General features: G+C 39.2%; 10 non-coding genes across 10 annotated transcripts; all 10 read right to left on the bottom strand.

The window, feature by feature from the left end:
• Positions 1-1142: 1142 nt before the first annotated feature.
• On the bottom strand, positions 1143-1214 carry TRNAE-UUC (transfer RNA glutamic acid (anticodon UUC)). Its single transcript has one exon. It is a non-coding gene; the product is annotated as a tRNA-Glu (tRNA).
• A 1188-nt stretch (positions 1215-2402) lies between these two features.
• Positions 2403-2474, bottom strand: TRNAE-UUC (transfer RNA glutamic acid (anticodon UUC)). Its single transcript has one exon. It is a non-coding gene; the product is annotated as a tRNA-Glu (tRNA).
• Positions 2475-6185: 3711 nt separating this feature from the next.
• On the bottom strand, positions 6186-6257 carry TRNAE-UUC (transfer RNA glutamic acid (anticodon UUC)). The gene has a single exon. It is a non-coding gene; the product is annotated as a tRNA-Glu (tRNA).
• Positions 6258-8706: 2449 nt separating this feature from the next.
• TRNAE-UUC (transfer RNA glutamic acid (anticodon UUC)) lies at positions 8707-8778 on the bottom strand. Its single transcript has one exon. It is a non-coding gene; the product is annotated as a tRNA-Glu (tRNA).
• Positions 8779-12487: 3709 nt separating this feature from the next.
• On the bottom strand, positions 12488-12559 carry TRNAE-UUC (transfer RNA glutamic acid (anticodon UUC)). The gene has a single exon. It is a non-coding gene; the product is annotated as a tRNA-Glu (tRNA).
• A 1189-nt stretch (positions 12560-13748) lies between these two features.
• On the bottom strand, positions 13749-13820 carry TRNAE-UUC (transfer RNA glutamic acid (anticodon UUC)). The gene has a single exon. It is a non-coding gene; the product is annotated as a tRNA-Glu (tRNA).
• Positions 13821-15009: 1189 nt separating this feature from the next.
• Positions 15010-15081, bottom strand: TRNAE-UUC (transfer RNA glutamic acid (anticodon UUC)). Its single transcript has one exon. It is a non-coding gene; the product is annotated as a tRNA-Glu (tRNA).
• Positions 15082-17530: 2449 nt separating this feature from the next.
• Positions 17531-17602, bottom strand: TRNAE-UUC (transfer RNA glutamic acid (anticodon UUC)). The gene has a single exon. It is a non-coding gene; the product is annotated as a tRNA-Glu (tRNA).
• A 1189-nt stretch (positions 17603-18791) lies between these two features.
• Positions 18792-18863, bottom strand: TRNAE-UUC (transfer RNA glutamic acid (anticodon UUC)). Its single transcript has one exon. It is a non-coding gene; the product is annotated as a tRNA-Glu (tRNA).
• A 1189-nt stretch (positions 18864-20052) lies between these two features.
• Positions 20053-20124, bottom strand: TRNAE-UUC (transfer RNA glutamic acid (anticodon UUC)). Its single transcript has one exon. It is a non-coding gene; the product is annotated as a tRNA-Glu (tRNA).
• Between the last annotated feature and the right edge of the window lie 1278 nt (positions 20125-21402).

Here is a 21402-nt window from a genome sequence, read left to right as displayed (position 1 = left end):
GTTCTTGGCATTTTGAAAGGTTTCCTAAAATGATTTGTTTTCACCTCTATGTCTGAAAAAACAGGAATCCTAAATGCCAGACCAAGTGAAAAGCTTAACTTATTTTGACACGGATCGGTTGACATAAGGAGAAGGTTGCCTGAAGATTATGCAAGAAAAGGAAGCTCTTGCAAAAAGGCATTATCCTCTTTGGAGCGGGGTTAAACATTGAGCTATGTTTGGGAGCTCACAAACTCCACACTTCGCAAGATTCTTATTACATCTTCTAGAATAAATATATCACAGCACTGCATTGATAGGCTGCTTTAGGTCAAGAAAAGAAAGCCACCAAGCATTATGTTCTACCACCTGAGTGAAAAATCAAGAAGAACCTTAAGCAATACGCCAAATGCAAACCCTTGCCATGCCTGGTTAAATGGTAAATCGTTTAGCTTCTCTGGAGAATCTTTTGATTGACTGATTTTCCCATATAATGAAATGCTGGCATTTTTGGAGACCTTTTGGCACCTTTGCCGTCATGTTCCTTGTGTCCAAAAGATACTTGGGAGTAAAATCTATCACCGAAAAGAAAGGTTTTGGCAACCTTGTGTAAGCTAAAAGCACCCGTTCTAAAGTGCTCTTGGAGGAAGTAAGTTTTTGCAAAGGTGGCGTGGCCTTCTTTGATATCAGCAATATGCCTTAAAAGGGTTTAAACGAGTAAAACTATTAGAGCGTCAGTGTCTTGATGTTAATGCAAGGTGCATTGAATCTAATTTTTTGACATGTTTGCAAGACATGACTTCATTGGAAGGTCCTGGATTGGTAAAAAACTAATCTATCTGCATATAATCCTCAAGGGACGCTTTCTTGTGCTTTAGGCAGAAGCGACAATTTCCATTTCAAGCAAAAGTCATTTTTCCCCTGCCAAATAATACAAAATTTTCATTGAATGTTGATGTGTTCTTTAGAAAAGTCCTGTTCTGTGCACATAAAATATTACGTGTAGTAAATTCTCTCATCCAGGATGTATTGGAATACGATGTTTATTTCTATAATCTGACTAGGAGCAATCTTTAATCCAGTGCGGATAGAATAGTAAACCGGAGACATTAACTTATATGGGTGAGATTAAAATGTGACTAAAGAAGAAAAGCTAAGGACAATTCCCATACCGGGAGTCGAACCCGGGCCGCCTGGGTGAAAACCAGGAATCCTAACCGCTAGACCATATGGGAAGCTCTGTCACCTTTTCTCTAGAGTGGGTAACACAAGACAACCAAAAGTTCTTGGCATTTTGAAAGGTTTCCTAAAATGATTTGTTTTCACCTCTATGTCTGAAAAAACAGGAATCCTAAATGCCAGACCAAGTGAAAAGCTTAACTTATTTTGACACGGATCGGTTGACATAAGGAGAAGGTTGCCTGAAGATTATGCAAGAAAAGGAAGCTCTTGCAAAAAGGCATTATCCTCTTTGGAGCGGGGTTAAACATTGAGCTATGTTTGGGAGCTCACAAACTCCACACTTCGCAAGATTCTTCATACATCTTCTGGAATAAATATATCACAGCACTGCATTGATAGGCTGCTTTAGGTCAAGAAAAGAAAGCCACCAAGCATTATGTTCTACCACCTGAGTGAAAAATCAAGAAGAACCTTAAGCAATACGCCAAATGCAAACCCTTGCCATGCCTGGTTAAATGGTAAATCGTTTAGCTTCTCTGGAGAATCTTTTGATTAACTGATTTTCCCATATAATGAAATACTGGCATTTTTGGAGACCTTTTGGCACCTTTGCCGTCATGTTCCTTGTGTCCAAAAGATACTTGGGAGTAAAATCTATCACCGAAAAGAAAGGTTTTGGCAACCTTGTGGAAGCTAAAAGCACCCGTTCTAAAGTGCTCTTGGAGGAAGTAAGTTTTTGCAAAGGTGGCGTGGCCTTCTTTGATATCAGCAATATGCCTTAAAAGGGTTTAAACGAGTAAAACTATTAGAGCGTCAGTGTCTTGATGTTAATGCAAGGTGCATTGAATCTAATTTTTTGACATGTTTGCAAGACATGACTTCATTGGAAGGTCCTGGATTGGTAAAAAACTAATCATCTGCATATAATCCTCAAGGGACGCTTTCTTGTGCTTTAGGCAGAAGCGACAATTTCCATTTCAAGCAAAAGTCATTTTTTCCCTGGCAAATAATAAAAAATTTTTATTGAATGTTGATGTGTTCTTTAGAAAAGTCCTGTTCTGTGCACATAAAATGTTACGTGTAGTAAATTCTCTCATCCAGGATGTATTGGAATACGATGTTTATTTCTATAATCTGACTAGGAGCAATCTTCAATCCAGTGCGGATAGAATAGTAAACCGGAGACATTAACTTATATGGGTGAGATTAAAATGTGACTAAAGAAGAAAAGCTAAGGACAATTCCCATACCGGGAGTCGAACCCGGGCCACCTGGGTGAAAACCAGGAATCCTAACCGCTAGACCATATGGGAAGCTCTGTCACCTTTTTTCTAGAGTGGGTAACACAAGACAGCCAAAAGTTCTTGGCATTTTGAAAGGTTTCCTAAAATGATTTGTTTTCACCTCTATGTCTGAAAAAACAGGAATCCTAAATGCCAGACCAAGTGAAAAGCTTAACTTATTTTGACACGGATCGGTTGACATAAGGAGAAGGTTGCCTGAAGATTATGCAAGAAAAGGAAGCTCTTGCAAAAAGGCATTATCCTCTTTGGAGCGGGGTTAAACATTGAGCTATGTTTGGGAGCTCACAAACTCCACACTTCGCAAGATTCTTCATACATCTTCTGGAATAAATATATCACAGCACTGCATTGATAGGCTGCTTTAGGTCAAGAAAAGAAAGCCACCAAGCATTATGTTCTACCACCTGAGTGAAAAATCAAGAAGCACCTTAAGCAATACGCCAAATGCAAACCCTTGCCATGCCTGGTTAAATGGTAAATCGTTTAGCTTCTCTGGAGAATCTTTTGATTGACTGATTTTCCCATATAATGAAATCCTGGCATTTTTGGAGACCTTTTGGCACCTTTGCCGTCATGTTCCTTGTGTCCAAAAGATACTTGGGAGTAAAATCTGTCACCGAAAAGAAAGGTTTTGGCAACCTTGCGGAAGCTAAAAGTACCCGTTCTAAAGTGCTCTTGGAGGAAGTAAGTTTTTGCAAAGGTGGCGTGGCCTTCTTTGATATCAGCAATATGCCTTAAAAGGGTTTAAACGAGTAAAACTATTAGAGCGTCAGTGTCTTGATGTTAATGCAAGGTGCATTGAATCTAATTTTTTGACATGTTTGCAAGACATGACTTCATTGGAAGGTCCTGGATTGGTAAAAAACTAATCTATCTGCATATAATCCTCAAGGGACGCTTTCTTGTGCTTTAGGCAGAAGCGACAATTTCCATTTCAAGCAAAAGTCATTTTTCCCTGCCAAATAATAACATTTTGTTTATTGAATGTTGATGTGTTCTTTAGAAAAGTCCTGTTCTGTGCACATAAAATGTTACGTGTAGTAAATTCTCTCATCCAGGATGTATTGGAATACGATGTTTATTTCTATAATCTGACTAGGAGCAATCTTCAATCCAGTGCGGATAGAATAGTAAACCGGAGACATTAACTTATATGGGTGAGATTAAAATGTGACTAAAGAAGAAAAGCTAAGGACAATTCCCATACCGGGAGTCGAACCCGGGCCGCTGGGTGAAAACCAGGAATCCTAACCGCTAGACCATATAGGAAGCTCTGTCACCTTTTCTCTAGAGTGGGTAACACAAGACAACCAAAAGTTCTTGGCATTTTGAAAGGTTTCCTAAAATGATTTGTTTTCACCTCTATGTCTGAAAAAACAGGAATCCTAAATGCCAGACCAAGTGAAAAGCTTAACTTATTTTGACACGGATCGGTTGACATAAGGAGAAGGTTGCCTGAAGATTATGCAAGAAAAGGAAGCTCTTGCAAAAAGGCATTATCCTCTTTGGAGCGGGGTTAAACATTGAGCTATGTTTGGGAGCTCACAAACTCCACACTTCGCAAGATTCTTCATACATCTTCTGGAATAAATATATCACAGCACTGCATTGATAGGCTGCTTTAGGTCAAGAAAAGAAAGCCACCAAGCATGATGTTCTACCACCTGAGTGAAAAATCAAGAAGAACCTTAAGCAATACGCCAAATGCAAACCCTTGCCATGCCTGGTTAAATGGTAAATCGTTTAGCTTCTCTGGAGAATCTTTTGATTGACTGATTTTCCCATATAATGAAATGCTGGCATTTTTGGAGACCTATTGGCACCTTTGCCGTCATGTTCCTTGTGTCCAAAAGATACTTGGGAGTAAAATCTATCACCGAAAAGAAAGGTTTTGGCAACCTTGTGTAAGCTAAAAGCACCCGTTCTAAAGTGCTCTTGGAGGAAGTAAGTTTTTGCAAAGGTGGCGTGGCCTTCTTTGATATCAGCAATATGCCTTAAAAGGGTTTAAACGAGTAAAACTATTAGAGCGTCAGTGTCTTGATGTTAATGCAAGGTGCATTGAATCTAATTTTTTGACATGTTTGCAAGACATGACTTCATTGGAAGGTCCTGGATTGGTAAAAAACGAATCTATCTGCATATAATCCTCAAGGGACGCTTTCTTGTGCTTTAGGCAGAAGCGACAATTTCCATTTCAAGCAAAAGTCATTTTTTCCCTGCCAAATAATAAAAAATTTTCATTGAATGTTGATGTGTTCTTTAGAAAAGTCCTGTTCTGTGCACATAAAATATTACGTGTAGTAAATTCTCTAAACCAGGATGTATTGGAATACGATGTTTATTTCTATAATCTGACTAGGAGCAATCTTCAATCCAGTGCGGATAGAATAGTAAACCGGAGACATTAACTTATATGGGTGAGATTAAAAGGTGATTAAAGAAGAAAAGCTAAGGACAATTCCCATACCGGGAGTCAAACCCGGGCCGCCTGGGTGAAAACCAGGAATCCTAACCGCTAGACCATATGGGAAGCTCTGTCACCTTTTCTCTAGAGTGGGTAACACAAGACAACCAAAAGTTCTTGGCATTTTGAAAGGTTTCCTAAAATGATTTGTTTTCACCTCTATGTCTGAAAAAACAGGAATCCTAAATGCCAGACCAAGTGAAAAGCTTAACTTATTTTGACACGGATCGGTTGACATAAGGAGAAGGTTGCCTGAAGATTATGCAAGAAAAGGAAGCTCTTGCAAAAAGGCATTATCCTCTTTGGAGCGGGGTTAAACATTGAGCTATGTTTGGGAGCTCACAAACTCCACACTTCGCAAGATTCTTCATACATCTTCTGGAATAAATATATCACAGCACTGCATTGATAGGCTGCTTTAGGTCAAGAAAAGAAAGCCACCAAGCATTATTTTCTACCACCTGAGTGAAAAATCAAGAAGAACCTTAAGCAATACGCCAAATGCAAACCCTTGCCATGCCTGGTTAAATGGTAAATCGTTTAGCTTCTCTGGAGAATCTTTTGATTGACTGATTTTCCCATATAATGAAATGCTGGCATTTTTGGAGACCTTTTGGCACCTTTGCCGTCATGTTCCTTGTGTCCAAAAGATACTTGGGAGTAAAATCTATCACCGAAAAGAAAGGTTTTGGCAACCTTGTGTAAGCTAAAAGCACCCGTTCTAAAGTGCTCTTGGAGGAAGTAAGTTTTTGCAAAGGTGGCGTGGCCTTCTTTGATATCAGCAATATGCCTTAAAAGGGTTTAAACGAGTAAAACTATTAGAGCGTCAGTGTCTTGATGTTAATGCAAGGTGCACTGAATCTAATTTTTTGACATGTTTGCAAGACATGACTTCATTGGAAGGTCCTGGATTGGTAAAAAAACTAATCTATCTGCATATAATCCTCAAGGGACGCTTTCTTGTGCTTTAGGCAGAAGCGACAATTTCCATTTCAAGCAAAAGTCATTTTTTCCCTGCCAAATAATAAAAATTTTTCATTGAATGTTGATGTGTTCTTTAGAAAAGTCCTGTTCTGTGCACATAAAATGTAACGTGTAGTAAATTCTCTCATCCAGGATGTATTGGAATACGATGTTTATTTCTATAATCTGACTAGGAGCAATCTTCAATCCAGTGCGGATAGAATAGTAAACCGGAGACATTAACTTATATGGGTGAGATTAAAATGTGACTAAAGAAGAAAAGCTAAGGACAATTCCCATACCGGGAGTCGAACCCGGGCCACCTGGGTGAAAACCAGGAATCCTAACCGCTAGACCATATGGGAAGCTCTGTCACCTTTTTTCTAGAGTGGGTAACACAAGACAGCCAAAAGTTCTTGGCATTTTGAAAGGTTTCCTAAAATGATTTGTTTTCACCTCTATGTCTGAAAAAACAGGAATCCTAAATGCCAGACCAAGTGAAAAGCTTAACTTATTTTGACACGGATCGGTTGACATAAGGAGAAGGTTGCCTGAAGATTATGCAAGAAAAGGAAGCTCTTGCAAAAAGGCATTATCCTCTTTGGAGCGAGGTTAAACATTGAGCTATGTTTGGGAGCTCACAAACTCCACACTTCGCAAGATTCTTCATACATCTTCTGGAATAAATATATCACAGCACTGCATTGATAGGCTGCTTTAGGTCAAGAAAAGAAAGCCACCAAGCATGATGTTCTACCACCTGAGTCAAAAATCAAGAAGAACCTTAAGCAATACGCCAAATGCAAGCCCTTGCCATGCCTGGTTAAATGGTAAATCGTTTAGCTTCTCTGGAGAATCTTTTGATTGACTGATTTTCCCATATAATGAAATCCTGGCATTTTTGGAGACCTTTTGGCACCTTTGCCGTCATGTTCCTTGTGTCCAAAAGATACTTGGGAGTAAAATCTGTCACCGAAAAGAAAGGTTTTGGCAACCTTGCGGAAGCTAAAAGTACCCGTTCTAAAGTGCTCTTGGAGGAAGTAAGTTTTTGCAAAGGTGGCGTGGCCTTCTTTGATATCAGCAATATGCCTTAAAAGGGTTTAAACGAGTAAAACTATTAGAGCGTCAGTGTCTTGATGTTAATGCAAGGTGCATTGAATCTAATTTTTTGACATGTTTGCAAGACATGACTTCATTGGAAGGTCCTGGATTGGTAAAAAACTAATCTATCTGCATATAATCCTCAAGGGACGCTTTCTTGTGCTTTAGGCAGAAGCGACAATTTCCATTTCAAGCAAAAGTCATTTTTCCCTGCCAAATAATAACATTTTGTTTATTGAATGTTGATGTGTTCTTTAGAAAAGTCCTGTTCTGTGCACATAAAATGTTACGTGTAGTAAATTCTCTCATCCAGGATGTATTGGAATACGATGTTTATTTCTATAATCTGACTAGGAGCAATCTTCAATCCAGTGCGGATAGAATAGTAAACCGGAGACATTAACTTATATGGGTGAGATTAAAATGTGACTAAAGAAGAAAAGCTAAGGACAATTCCCATACCGGGAGTCGAACCCGGGCCGCTGGGTGAAAACCAGGAATCCTAACCGCTAGACCATATAGGAAGCTCTGTCACCTTTTCTCTAGAGTGGGTAACACAAGACAACCAAAAGTTCTTGGCATTTTGAAAGGTTTCCTAAAATGATTTGTTTTCACCTCTATGTCTGAAAAAACAGGAATCCTAAATGCCAGACCAAGTGAAAAGCTTAACTTATTTTGACACGGATCGGTTGACATAAGGAGAAGGTTGCCTGAAGATTATGCAAGAAAAGGAAGCTCTTGCAAAAAGGCATTATCCTCTTTGGAGCGGGGTTAAACATTGAGCTATGTTTGGGAGCTCACAAACTCCACACTTCGCAAGATTCTTCATACATCTTCTGGAATAAATATATCACAGCACTGCATTGATAGGCTGCTTTAGGTCAAGAAAAGAAAGCCACCAAGCATTATGTTCTACCACCTGAGTGAAAAATCAAGAAGCACCTTAAGCAATACGCCAAATGAAAACCCTTGCCATGCCTGGTTAAATGGTAAATCGTTTAGCTTCTCTGGAGAATCTTTTGATTGACTGATTTTCCCATATAATGAAATGCTGGCATTTTTGGAGACCTTTTGGCACCTTTGCCGTCATGTTCCTTGTGTCCAAAAGATACTTGGGAGTAAAATCTATCACCGAAAAGAAAGGTTTTGGCAACCTTGTGGAAGCTAAAAGCACCCGTTCTAAAGTGCTCTTGGAGGAAGTAAGTTTTTGCAAAGGTGGCGTGGCCTTCTTTGATATCAGCAATATGCCTTAAAAGGGTTTAAACGAGTAAAACTATTAGAGCGTCAGTGTCTTGATGTTAATGCAAGGTGCACTGAATCTAATTTTTTGACATGTTTGCAAGACATGACTTCATTGGAAGGTCCTGGATTGGTAAAAAACTAATCTATCTGCATATAATCCTCAAGGGACGCTTTCTTGTGCTTTAGGCAGAAGCGACAATTTCCATTTCAAGCAAAAGTCATTTTTTCCCTGCCAAATAATAAAAAATTTTCATTGAATGTTGATGTGTTCTTTAGAAAAGTCCTGTTCTGTGCACATAAAATGTAACGTGTAGTAAATTCTCTCATCCAGGATGTATTGGAATACGATGTTTATTTCTATAATCTGACTAGGAGCAATCTTCAATCCAGTGCGGATAGAATAGTAAACCGGAGACATTAACTTATATGGGTGAGATTAAAATGTGACTAAAGAAGAAAAGCTAAGGACAATTCCCATACCGGGAGTCGAACCCGGGCCACCTGGGTGAAAACCAGGAATCCTAACCGCTAGACCATATGGGAAGCTCTGTCACCTTTTTTCTAGAGTGGGTAACACAAGACAGCCAAAAGTTCTTGGCATTTTGAAAGGTTTCCTAAAATGATTTGTTTTCACCTCTATGTCTGAAAAAACAGGAATCCTAAATGCCAGACCAAGTGAAAAGCTTAACTTATTTTGACACGGATCGGTTGACATAAGGAGAAGGTTGCCTGAAGATTATGCAAGAAAAGGAAGCTCTTGCAAAAAGGCATTATCCTCTTTGGAGCGGGGTTAAACATTGAGCTATGTTTGGGAGCTCACAAACTCCACACTTCGCAAGATTCTTCATACATCTTCTGGAATAAATATATCACAGCACTGCATTGATAGGCTGCTTTAGGTCAAGAAAAGAAAGCCACCAAGCATTATGTTCTACCACCTGAGTGAAAAATCAAGAAGCACCTTAAGCAATACGCCAAATGCAAACCCTTGCCATGCCTGGTTAAATGGTAAATCGTTTAGCTTCTCTGGAGAATCTTTTGATTGACTGATTTTCCCATATAATGAAATCCTGGCATTTTTGGAGACCTTTTGGCACCTTTGCCGTCATGTTCCTTGTGTCCAAAAGATACTTGGGAGTAAAATCTGTCACCGAAAAGAAAGGTTTTGGCAACCTTGCGGAAGCTAAAAGTACCCGTTCTAAAGTGCTCTTGGAGGAAGTAAGTTTTTGCAAAGGTGGCGTGGCCTTCTTTGATATCAGCAATATGCCTTAAAAGGGTTTAAACGAGTAAAACTATTAGAGCGTCAGTGTCTTGATGTTAATGCAAGGTGCATTGAATCTAATTTTTTGACATGTTTGCAAGACATGACTTCATTGGAAGGTCCTGGATTGGTAAAAAACTAATCTATCTGCATATAATCCTCAAGGGACGCTTTCTTGTGCTTTAGGCAGAAGCGACAATTTCCATTTCAAGCAAAAGTCATTTTTCCCTGCCAAATAATAACATTTTGTTTACTGAATGTTGATGTGTTCTTTAGAAAAGTCCTGTTCTGTGCACATAAAATGTTACGTGTAGTAAATTCTCTCATCCAGGATGTATTGGAATACGATGTTTATTTCTATAATCTGACTAGGAGCAATCTTCAATCCAGTGCGGATAGAATAGTAAACCGGAGACATTAACTTATATGGGTGAGATTAAAATGTGACTAAAGAAGAAAAGCTAAGGACAATTCCCATACCGGGAGTCGAACCCGGGCCGCTGGGTGAAAACCAGGAATCCTAACCGCTAGACCATATAGGAAGCTCTGTCACCTTTTCTCTAGAGTGGGTAACACAAGACAACCAAAAGTTCTTGGCATTTTGAAAGGTTTCCTAAAATGATTTGTTTTCACCTCTATGTCTGAAAAAACAGGAATCCTAAATGCCAGACCAAGTGAAAAGCTTAACTTATTTTGACACGGATCGGTTGACATAAGGAGAAGGTTGCCTGAAGATTATGCAAGAAAAGGAAGCTCTTGCAAAAAGGCATTATCCTCTTTGGAGCGGGGTTAAACATTGAGCTATGTTTGGGAGCTCACAAACTCCACACTTCGCAAGATTCTTCATACATCTTCTGGAATAAATATATCACAGCACTGCATTGATAGGCTGCTTTAGGTCAAGAAAAGAAAGCCACCAAGCATTATGTTCTACCACCTGAGTGAAAAATCAAGAAGCACCTTAAGCAATACGCCAAATGCAAACCCTTGCCATGCCTGGTTAAATGGTAAATCGTTTAGCTTCTCTGGAGAATCTTTTGATTGACTGATTTTCCCATATAATGAAATCCTGGCATTTTTGGAGACCTTTTGGCACCTTTGCCGTCATGTTCCTTGTGTCCAAAAGATACTTGGGAGTAAAATCTGTCACCGAAAAGAAAGGTTTTGGCAACCTTGCGGAAGCTAAAAGTACCCGTTCTAAAGTGCTCTTGGAGGAAGTAAGTTTTTGCAAAGGTGGCGTGGCCTTCTTTGATATCAGCAATATGCCTTAAAAGGGTTTAAACGAGTAAAACTATTAGAGCGTCAGTGTCTTGATGTTAATGCAAGGTGCATTGAATCTAATTTTTTGACATGTTTGCAAGACATGACTTCATTGGAAGGTCCTGGATTGGTAAAAAACTAATCTATCTGCATATAATCCTCAAGGGACGCTTTCTTGTGCTTTAGGCAGAAGCGACAATTTCCATTTCAAGCAAAAGTCATTTTTCCCTGCCAAATAATAACATTTTGTTTATTGAATGTTGATGTGTTCTTTAGAAAAGTCCTGTTCTGTGCACATAAAATGTTACGTGTAGTAAATTCTCTCATCCAGGATGTATTGGAATACGATGTTTATTTCTATAATCTGACTAGGAGCAATCTTCAATCCAGTGCGGATAGAATAGTAAACCGGAGACATTAACTTATATGGGTGAGATTAAAATGTGACTAAAGAAGAAAAGCTAAGGACAATTCCCATACCGGGAGTCGAACCCGGGCCGCTGGGTGAAAACCAGGAATCCTAACCGCTAGACCATATAGGAAGCTCTGTCACCTTTTCTCTAGAGTGGGTAACACAAGACAACCAAAAGTTCTTGGCATTTTGAAAGGTTTCCTAAAATGATTTGTTTTCACCTCTATGTCTGAAAAAACAGGAATCCTAAATGCCAGACCAAGTGAAAAGCTTAACTTATTTTGACACGGATCGGTTGACATAAGGAGAAGGTTGCCTGAAGATTATGCAAGAAAAGGAAGCTCTTGCAAAAAGGCATTATCCTCTTTGGAGCGGGGTTAAACATTGAGCTATGTTTGGGAGCTCACAAACTCCACACTTCGCAAGATTCTTCATACATCTTCTGGAATAAATATATCACAGCACTGCATTGATAGGCTGCTTTAGGTCAAGAAAAGAAAGCCACCAAGCATTATGTTCTACCACCTGAGTGAAAAATCAAGAAGCACCTTAAGCAATACGCCAAATGAAAACCCTTGCCATGCCTGGTTAAATGGTAAATCGTTTAGCTTCTCTGGAGAATCTTTTGATTGACTGATTTTCCCATATAATGAAATGCTGGCATTTTTGGAGACCTTTTGGCACCTTTGCCGTCATGTTCCTTGTGTCCAAAAGATACTTGGGAGTAAAATCTATCACCGAAAAGAAAGGTTTTGGCAACCTTGTGGAAGCTAAAAGCACCCGTTCTAAAGTGCTCTTGGAGGAAGTAAGTTTTTGCAAAGGTGGCGTGGCCTTCTTTGATATCAGCAATATGCCTTAAAAGGGTTTAAACGAGTAAAACTATTAGAGCGTCAGTGTCTTGATGTTAATGCAAGGTGCACTGAATCTAATTTTTTGACATGTTTGCAAGACATGACTTCATTGGAAGGTCCTGGATTGGTAAAAAACTAATCTATCTGCATATAATCCTCAAGGGACGCTTTCTTGTGCTTTAGGCAGAAGCGACAATTTCCATTTCAAGCAAAAGTAATTTTTTCCCTGCCAAATAATAAAAATTTTTCATTGAATGTTGATGTGTTCTTTAGAAAAGTCCTGTTCTGTGCACATAAAATGTAACGTGTAGTAAATTCTCTCATCCAGGATGTATTGGAATACGATGTTTATTTCTATAATCTGACTAGGAGCAATCTTCAATCCAGTGCGGATAGAATAGTAAACCGGAGACATTAACTTATATGGGTGAGATTAAAATGTGACTAAAGAAGAAAAGCTAAGGACAATTCCCATACCGGGAGTCGAACCCGGGCCACCTGGGTGAAAACCAGGAATCCTAACCGCTAGACCATATGGGAAGCTCTGTCACCTTTTTTCTAGAGTGGGTAACACAAGACAGCCAAAAGTTCTTGGCATTTTGAAAGGTTTCCTAAAATGATTTGTTTTCACCTCTATGTCTGAAAAAACAGGAATCCTAAATGCCAGACCAAGTGAAAAGCTTAACTTATTTTGACACGGATCGGTTGACATAAGGAGAAGGTTGCCTGAAGATTATGCAAGAAAAGGAAGCTCTTGCAAAAAGGCATTATCCTCTTTGGAGCGGGGTTAAACATTGAGCTATGTTTGGGAGCTCACAAACTCCACACTTCGCAAGATTCTTCATACATCTTCTGGAATAAATATATCACAGCACTGCATTGATAGGCTGCTTTAGGTCAAGAAAAGAAAGCCACCAAGCATTATGTTCTACCACCTGAGTGAAAAATCAAGAAGAACCTTAAGCAATACGCCAAATGCAAACCCTTGCCATGCCTGGTTAAATGGTAAATCGTTTAGCTTCTCTGGAGAATCTTTTGATTGACTGATTTTCCCATATAATGAAATGCTGGCATTTTTGGAGACCTTTTGGCACCTTTGCCGTCATGTTCCTTGTGTCCAAAAGATACTTGGGAGTAAAATCTATCACCGAAAAGAAAGGTTTTGGCAACCTTGTGTAAGCTAAAAGCACCCGTTCTAAAGTGCTCTTGGAGGAAGTAAGTTTTTGCAAAGGTGGCGTGGCCTTCTTTGATATCAGCAATATGCCTTAAAAGGGTTTAAACGAGTAAAACTATTAGAGCGTCAGTGTCTTGATGTTAATGCAAGGTGCATTGAATCTAATTTTTTGACATGTTTGCAAGACATGACTTCATTGGAAGGTCCTGGATTGGTAAAAAACGAATCTATCTGCATATAATCCTCAAGGGACGCTTTCTTGTGCTTTAGGCAGAAGCGACAATTTCCATTTCAAGCAAAAGTCATTTTTTCCCTGCCAAATAATAAAAAAATTTCATTGAATGTTGATGTGTTCTTTAGAAAAGTCCTGTTCTGTGCACATAAAATGTAACGTGTAGTAAATTTTCTCATCCAGGATGTATTGGAATACGATGTTTATTTCTATAATCTGACTAGGAGCAATCTTCAATCCAGTGCGGATAGAATAGTAAACCGGAGACATTAACTTATATGGGTGAGATTAAAAGGTGATTAAAGAAGAAAAGCTAAGGACAATTCCCATACCGGGAGTCGAACCCGGGCCGCCTGGGTGAAAACCAGGAATCCTAACCGCTAGACCATATGGGAAGCTCTGTCACCTTTTCTCTAGAGTGGGTAACACAAGACAGCCAAAAGTTCTTGGCATTTTGAAAGGTTTCCTAAAATGATTTGTTTTCACCTCTATGTCTGAAAAAACAGGAATCCTAAATGCCAGACCAAGTGAAAAGCTTAACTTATTTTGACACGGATCGGTTGACATAAGGAGAAGGTTGCCTGAAGATTATGCAAGAAAAGGAAGCTCTTGCAAAAAGGCATTATCCTCTTTGGAGCGGGGTTAAACATTGAGCTATGTTTGGGAGCTCACAAACTCCACACTTCGCAAGATTCTTCATACATCTTCTGGAATAAATATATCACAGCACTGCATTGATAGGCTGCTTTAGGTCAAGAAAAGAAAGCCACCAAGCATTATGTTCTACCACCTGAGTGAAAAATCAAGAAGCACCTTAAGCAATACGCCAAATGAAAACCCTTGCCATGCCTGGTTAAATGGTAAATCGTTTAGCTTCTCTGGAGAATCTTTTGATTGACTGATTTTCCCATATAATGAAATGCTGGCATTTTTGGAGACCTTTTGGCACCTTTGCCGTCATGTTCCTTGTGTCCAAAAGATACTTGGGAGTAAAATCTATCACCGAAAAGAAAGGTTTTGGCAACCTTGTGGAAGCTAAAAGCACCCGTTCTAAAGTGCTCTTGGAGGAAGTAAGTTTTTGCAAAGGTGGCGTGGCCTTCTTTGATATCAGCAATATGCCTTAAAAGGGTTTAAACGAGTAAAACTATTAGAGCGTCAGTGTCTTGATGTTAATGCAAGGTGCACTGAATCTAATTTTTTGACATGTTTGCAAGACATGACTTCATTGGAAGGTCCTGGATTGGTAAAAAACTAATCTATCTGCATATAATCCTCAAGGGACGCTTTCTTGTGCTTTAGGCAGAAGCGACAATTTCCATTTCAAGCAAAAGTCATTTTTTCCCTGCCAAATAATAAAAATTTTTCATTGAATGTTGATGTGTTCTTTAGAAAAGTCCTGTTCTGTGCACATAAAATGTAACGTGTAGTAAATTCTCTCATCCAGGATGTATTGGAATACGATGTTTATTTCTATAATCTGACTAGGAGCAATCTTCAATCCAGTGCGGATAGAATAGTAAACCGGAGACATTAACTTATATGGGTGAGATTAAAATGTGACTAAAGAAGAAAAGCTAAGGACAATTCCCATACCGGGAGTCGAACCCGGGCCACCTGGGTGAAAACCAGGAATCCTAACCGCTAGACCATATGGGAAGCTCTGTCACCTTTTTTCTAGAGTGGGTAACACAAGACAGCCAAAAGTTCTTGGCATTTTGAAAGGTTTCCTAAAATGATTTGTTTTCACCTCTATGTCTGAAAAAACAGGAATCCTAAATGCCAGACCAAGTGAAAAGCTTAACTTATTTTGACACGGATCGGTTGACATAAGGAGAAGGTTGCCTGAAGATTATGCAAGAAAAGGAAGCTCTTGCAAAAAGGCATTATCCTCTTTGGAGCGGGGTTAAACATTGAGCTATGTTTGGGAGCTCACAAACTCCACACTTCGCAAGATTCTTCATACATCTTCTGGAATAAATATATCACAGCACTGCATTGATAGGCTGCTTTAGGTCAAGAAAAGAAAGCCACCAAGCATTATGTTCTACCACCTGAGTGAAAAATCAAGAAGCACCTTAAGCAATACGCCAAATGCAAACCCTTGCCATGCCTGGTTAAATGGTAAATCGTTTAGCTTCTCTGGAGAATCTTTTGATTGACTGATTTTCCCATATAATGAAATCCTGGCATTTTTGGAGACCTTTTGGCACCTTTGCCGTCATGTTCCTTGTGTCCAAAAGATACTTGGGAGTAAAATCTGTCACCGAAAAGAAAGGTTTTGGCAACCTTGCGGAAGCTAAAAGTACCCGTTCTAAAGTGCTCTTGGAGGAAGTAAGTTTTTGCAAAGGTGGCGTGGCCTTCTTTGATATCAGCAATATGCCTTAAAAGGGTTTAAACGAGTAAAACTATTAGAGCGTCAGTGTCTTGATGTTAATGCAAGGTGCATTGAATCTAATTTTTTGACATGTTTGCAAGACATGACTTCATTGGAAGGTCCTGGATTGGTAAAAAACTAATCTATCTGCATATAATCCTCAAGGGACGCTTTCTTGTGCTTTAGGCAGAAGCGACAATTTCCATTTCAAGCAAAAGTCATTTTTCCCTGCCAAATAATAACATTTTGTTTATTGAATGTTGATGTGTTCTTTAGAAAAGTCCTGTTCTGTGCACATAAAATGTTACGTGTAGTAAATTCTCTCATCCAGGATGTATTGGAATACGATGTTTATTTCTATAATCTGACTAGGAGCAATCTTCAATCGAGTGCGGATAGAATAGTAAACCGGAGACATTAACTTATATGGGTGAGATTAAAATGTGACTAAAGAAGAAAAGCTAAGGACAATTCCCATACCGGGAGTCGAACCCGGGCCGCTGGGTGAAAACCAGGAATCCTAACCGCTAGACCATATAGGAAGCTCTGTCACCTTTTCTCTAGAGTGGGTAACACAAGACAACCAAAAGTTCTTGGCATTTTGAAAGGTTTCCTAAAATGATTTGTTTTCACCTCTATGTCTGAAAAAACAGGAATCCTAAATGCCAGACCAAGTGAAAAGCTTAACTTATTTTGACACGGATCGGTTGACATAAGGAGAAGGTTGCCTGAAGATTATGCAAGAAAAGGAAGCTCTTGCAAAAAGGCATTATCCTCTTTGGAGCGGGGTTAAACATTGAGCTATGTTTGGGAGCTCACAAACTCCACACTTCGCAAGATTCTTCATACATCTTCTGGAATAAATATATCACAGCACTGCATTGATAGGCTGCTTTAGGTCAAGAAAAGAAAGCCACCAAGCATTATGTTCTACCACCTGAGTGAAAAATCAAGAAGCACCTTAAGCAATACGCCAAATGAAAACCCTTGCCATGCCTGGTTAAATGGTAAATCGTTTAGCTTCTCTGGAGAATCTTTTGATTGACTGATTTTCCCATATAATGAAATGCTGGCATTTTTGGAGACCTTTTGGCACCTTTGCCGTCATGTTCCTTGTGTCCAAAAGATACTTGGGAGTAAAATCTATCACCGAAAAGAAAGGTTTTGGCAACCTTGTGGAAGCTAAAAGCACCCGTTCTAAAGTGCTCTTGGAGGAAGTAAGTTTTTGCAAAGGTGGCGTGGCCTTCTTTGATATCAGCAATATGCCTTAAAAGGGTTTAAACGAGTAAAACTATTAGAGCGTCAGTGTCTTGATGTTAATGCAAGGTGCACTGAATCTAATTTTTTGACATGTTTGCAAGACATGACTTCATTGGAAGGTCCTGGATTGGTAAAAAACTAATCTATCTGCATATAATCCTCAAGGGACGCTTTCTTGTGCTTTAGGCAGAAGCGACAATTTCCATTTCAAGCAAAAGTCATTTTTTCCCTGCCAAATAATAAAAATTTTTCATTGAATGTTGATGTGTTCTTTAGAAAAGTCCTGTTCTGTGCACATAAAATGTAACGTGTAGTAAATTCTCTCATCCAGGATGTATTGGAATACGATGTTTATTTCTATAATCTGACTAGGAGCAATCTTCAATCCAGTGCGGATAGAATAGTAAACCGGAGACATTAACTTATATGGGTGAGATTAAAATGTGACTAAAGAAGAAAAGCTAAGGACAATTCCCATACCGGGAGTCGAACCCGGGCCCCCTGGGTGAAAACCAGGAATCCTAACCGCTAGACCATATGGGAAGCTCTGTCACCTTTTTTCTAGAGTGGGTAACACAAGACAGCCAAAAGTTCTTGGCATTTTGAAAGGTTTCCTAAAATGATTTGTTTTCACCTCTATGTCTGAAAAAACAGGAATCCTAAATGCCAGACCAAGTGAAAAGCTTAACTTATTTTGACACGGATCGGTTGACATAAGGAGAAGGTTGCCTGAAGATTATGCAAGAAAAGGAAGCTCTTGCAAAAAGGCATTATCCTCTTTGGAGCGGGGTTAAACATTGAGCTATGTTTGGGAGCTCACAAACTCCACACTTCGCAAGATTCTTCATACATCTTCTGGAATAAATATATCACAGCACTGCATTGATAGGCTGCTTTAGGTCAAGAAAAGAAAGCCACCAAGCATTATGTTCTACCACCTGAGTGAAAAATCAAGAAGCACCTTAAGCAATACGCCAAATGCAAGCCCTTGCCATGCCTGGTTAAATGGTAAATCGTTTAGCTTCTCTGGAGAATCTTTTGATTGACTGATTTTCCCATATAATGAAATCCTGGCATTTTTGGAGACCTTTTGGCACCTTTGCCGTCATGTTCCTTGTGTCCAAAAGATACTTGGGAGTAAAATCTGTCACCGAAAAGAAAGGTTTTGGCAACCTTGCGGAAGCTAAAAGTACCCGTTCTAAAGTGCTCTTGGAGGAAGTAAGTTTTTGCAAAGGTGGCGTGGCCTTCTTTGATATCAGCAATATGCCTTAAAAGGGTTTAAACGAGTAAAACTATTAGAGCGTCAGTGTCTTGATGTTAATGCAAGGTGCATTGAATCTAATTTTTTGACATGTTTGCAAGACATGACTTCATTGGAAGGTCCTGGATTGGTAAAAAACTAATCTATCTGCATATAATCCTCAAGGGACGCTTTCTTGTGCTTTAGGCAGAAGCGACAATTTCCATTTCAAGCAAAAGTCATTTTTTCCCTGCCAAATAATAAAAAAATTTCATTGAATGTTGATGTGTTCTTTAGAAAAGTCCTGTTCTGTGCACATAAAATGTAACGTGTAGTAAATTTTCTCATCCAGGATGTATTGGAATACGATGTTTATTTCTATAATCTGACTAGGAGCAATCTTCAATCCAGTGCGGATAGAATAGTAAACCGGAGACATTAACTTATATGGGTGAGATTAAAAGGTGATTAAAGAAGAAAAGCTAAGGACAATTCCCATACCGGGAGTCGAACCCGGGCCGCCTGGGTGAAAACCAGGAATCCTAACCGCTAGACCATATGGGAAGCTCTGTCACCTTTTCTCTAGAGTGGGTAACACAAGACAGCCAAAAGTTCTTGGCATTTTGAAAGGTTTCCTAAAATGATTTGTTTTCACCTCTATGTCTGAAAAAACAGGAATCCTAAATGCCAGACCAAGTGAAAAGCTTAACTTATTTTGACACGGATCGGTTGACATAAGGAGAAGGTTGCCTGAAGATTATGCAAGAAAAGGAAGCTCTTGCAAAAAGGCATTATCCTCTTTGGAGCGGGGTTAAACATTGAGCTATGTTTGGGAGCTCACAAACTCCACACTTCACAAGATTCTTCATACATCTTCTGGAATAAATATATCACAGCACTGCATTGATAGGCTGCTTTAGGTCAAGAAAAGAAAGCCACCAAGCATTATGTTCTACCACCTGAGTGAAAAATCAAGAAGCACCTTAAGCAATACGCCAAATGAAAACCCTTGCCATGCCTGGTTAAATGGTAAATCGTTTAGCTTCTCTGGAGAATCTTTTGATTGACTGATTTTCCCATATAATGAAATGCTGGCATTTTTGGAGACCTTTTGGCACCTTTGCCGTCATGTTCCTTGTGTCCAAAAGATACTTGGGAGTAAAATCTATCACCGAAAAGAAAGGTTTTGGCAACCTTGTGGAAGCTAAAAGCACCCGTTCTAAAGTGCTCTTGGAGGAAGTAAGTTTTTGCAAAGGTGGCGTGGCCTTCTTTGATATCAGCAATATGCCTTAAAAGGGTTTAAACGAGTAAAACTATTAGAGCGTCAGTGTCTTGATGTTAATGCAAGGTGCACTGAATCTAATTTTTTGACATGTTTGCAAGACATGACTTCATTGGAAGGTCCTGGATTGGTAAAAAACTAATCTATCTGCATATAATCCTCAAGGGACGCTTTCTTGTGCTTTAGGCAGAAGCGACAATTTCCATTTCAAGCAAAAGTCATTTTTTCCCTGCCAAATAATAAAATTTTTTCATTGAATGTTGATGTGTTCTTTAGAAAAGTCCTGTTCTGTGCACATAAAATGTAACGTGTAGTAAATTCTCTCATCCAGGATGTATTGGAATACGATGTTTATTTCTATAATCTGACTAGGAGCAATCTTCAATCCAGTGCGGATAGAATAGTAAACCGGAGACATTAACTTATATGGGTGAGATTAAAATGTGACTAAAGAAGAAAAGCTAAGGACAATTCCCATACCGGGAGTCGAACCCGGGCCACCTGGGTGAAAACCAGGAATCCTAACCGCTAGACCATATGGGAAGCTCTGTCACCTTTTTTCTAGAGTGGGTAACACAAGACAGCCAAAAGTTCTTGGCATTTTGAAAGGTTTCCTAAAATGATTTGTTTTCACCTCTATGTCTGAAAAAACAGGAATCCTAAATGCCAGACCAAGTGAAAAGCTTAACTTATTTTGACACGGATCGGTTGACATAAGGAGAAGGTTGCCTGAAGATTATGCAAGAAAAGGAAGCTCTTGCAAAAAGGCATTATCCTCTTTGGAGCGGGGTTAAACATTGAGCTATGTTTGGGAGCTCACAAACTCCACACTTCGCAAGATTCTTAATACATCTTCTGGAATAAATATATCACAGCACTGCATTGATAGGCTGCTTTAGGTCAAGAAAAGAAAGCCACCAAGCATTATGTTCTACCACCTGAGTGAAAAATCAAGAAGCACCTTAAGCAATACGCCAAATGCAAACCCTTGCCATGCCTGGTTAAATGGTAAATCGTTTAGCTTCTCTGGAGAATCTTTTGATTGACTGATTTTCCCATATAATGAAATCCTGGCATTTTTGGAGACCTTTTGGCACCTTTGCCGTCATGTTCCTTGTGTCCAAAAGATACTTGGGAGTAAAATCTGTCACCGAAAAGAAAGGTTTTGGCAACCTTGCGGAAGCTAAAAGTACCCGTTCTAAAGTGCTCTTGGAGGAAGTAAGTTTTTGCAAAGGTGGCGTGGCCTTCTTTGATATCAGCAATATGCCTTAAAAGGGTTTAAACGAGTAAAACTATTAGAGCGTCAGTGTCTTGATGTTAATGCAAGGTGCATTGAATCTAATTTTTTGACATGTTTGCAAGACATGACTTCATTGGAAGGTCCTGGATTGGTAAAAAACTAATCTATCTGCATATAATCCTCAAGGGACGCTTTCTTGTGCTTTAGGCAGAAGCGACAATTTCCATTTCAAGCAAAAGTCATTTTTCCCTGCCAAATAATAACATTTTGTTTATTGAATGTTGATGTGTTCTTTAGAAAAGTCCTGTTCTGTGCACATAAAATATTACGTGTAGTAAATTCTCTCATCCAGGATGTATTGGAATACGATGTTTATTTCTATAATCTGACTAGGAGCAATCTTCAATCCAGTGCGGATAGAATAGTAAACCGGAGACATTAACTTATATGGGTGAGATTAAAATGTGACTAAAGAAGAAAAGCTAAGGACAATTCCCATACCGGGAGTCGAACCCGGGCCGCTGGGTGAAAACCAGGAATCCTAACCGCTAGACCATATAGGAAGCTCTGTCACCTTTTCT

This window comes from Pelobates fuscus, chromosome 3, assembly GCF_036172605.1.
Source record: "Pelobates fuscus isolate aPelFus1 chromosome 3, aPelFus1.pri, whole genome shotgun sequence".
Lineage (NCBI taxonomy): Eukaryota > Metazoa > Chordata > Amphibia > Anura > Pelobatidae > Pelobates > Pelobates fuscus.
Note: the sequence above shows the minus strand (reverse complement) of the source record. Positions and strands in the feature narration are given on the sequence as shown.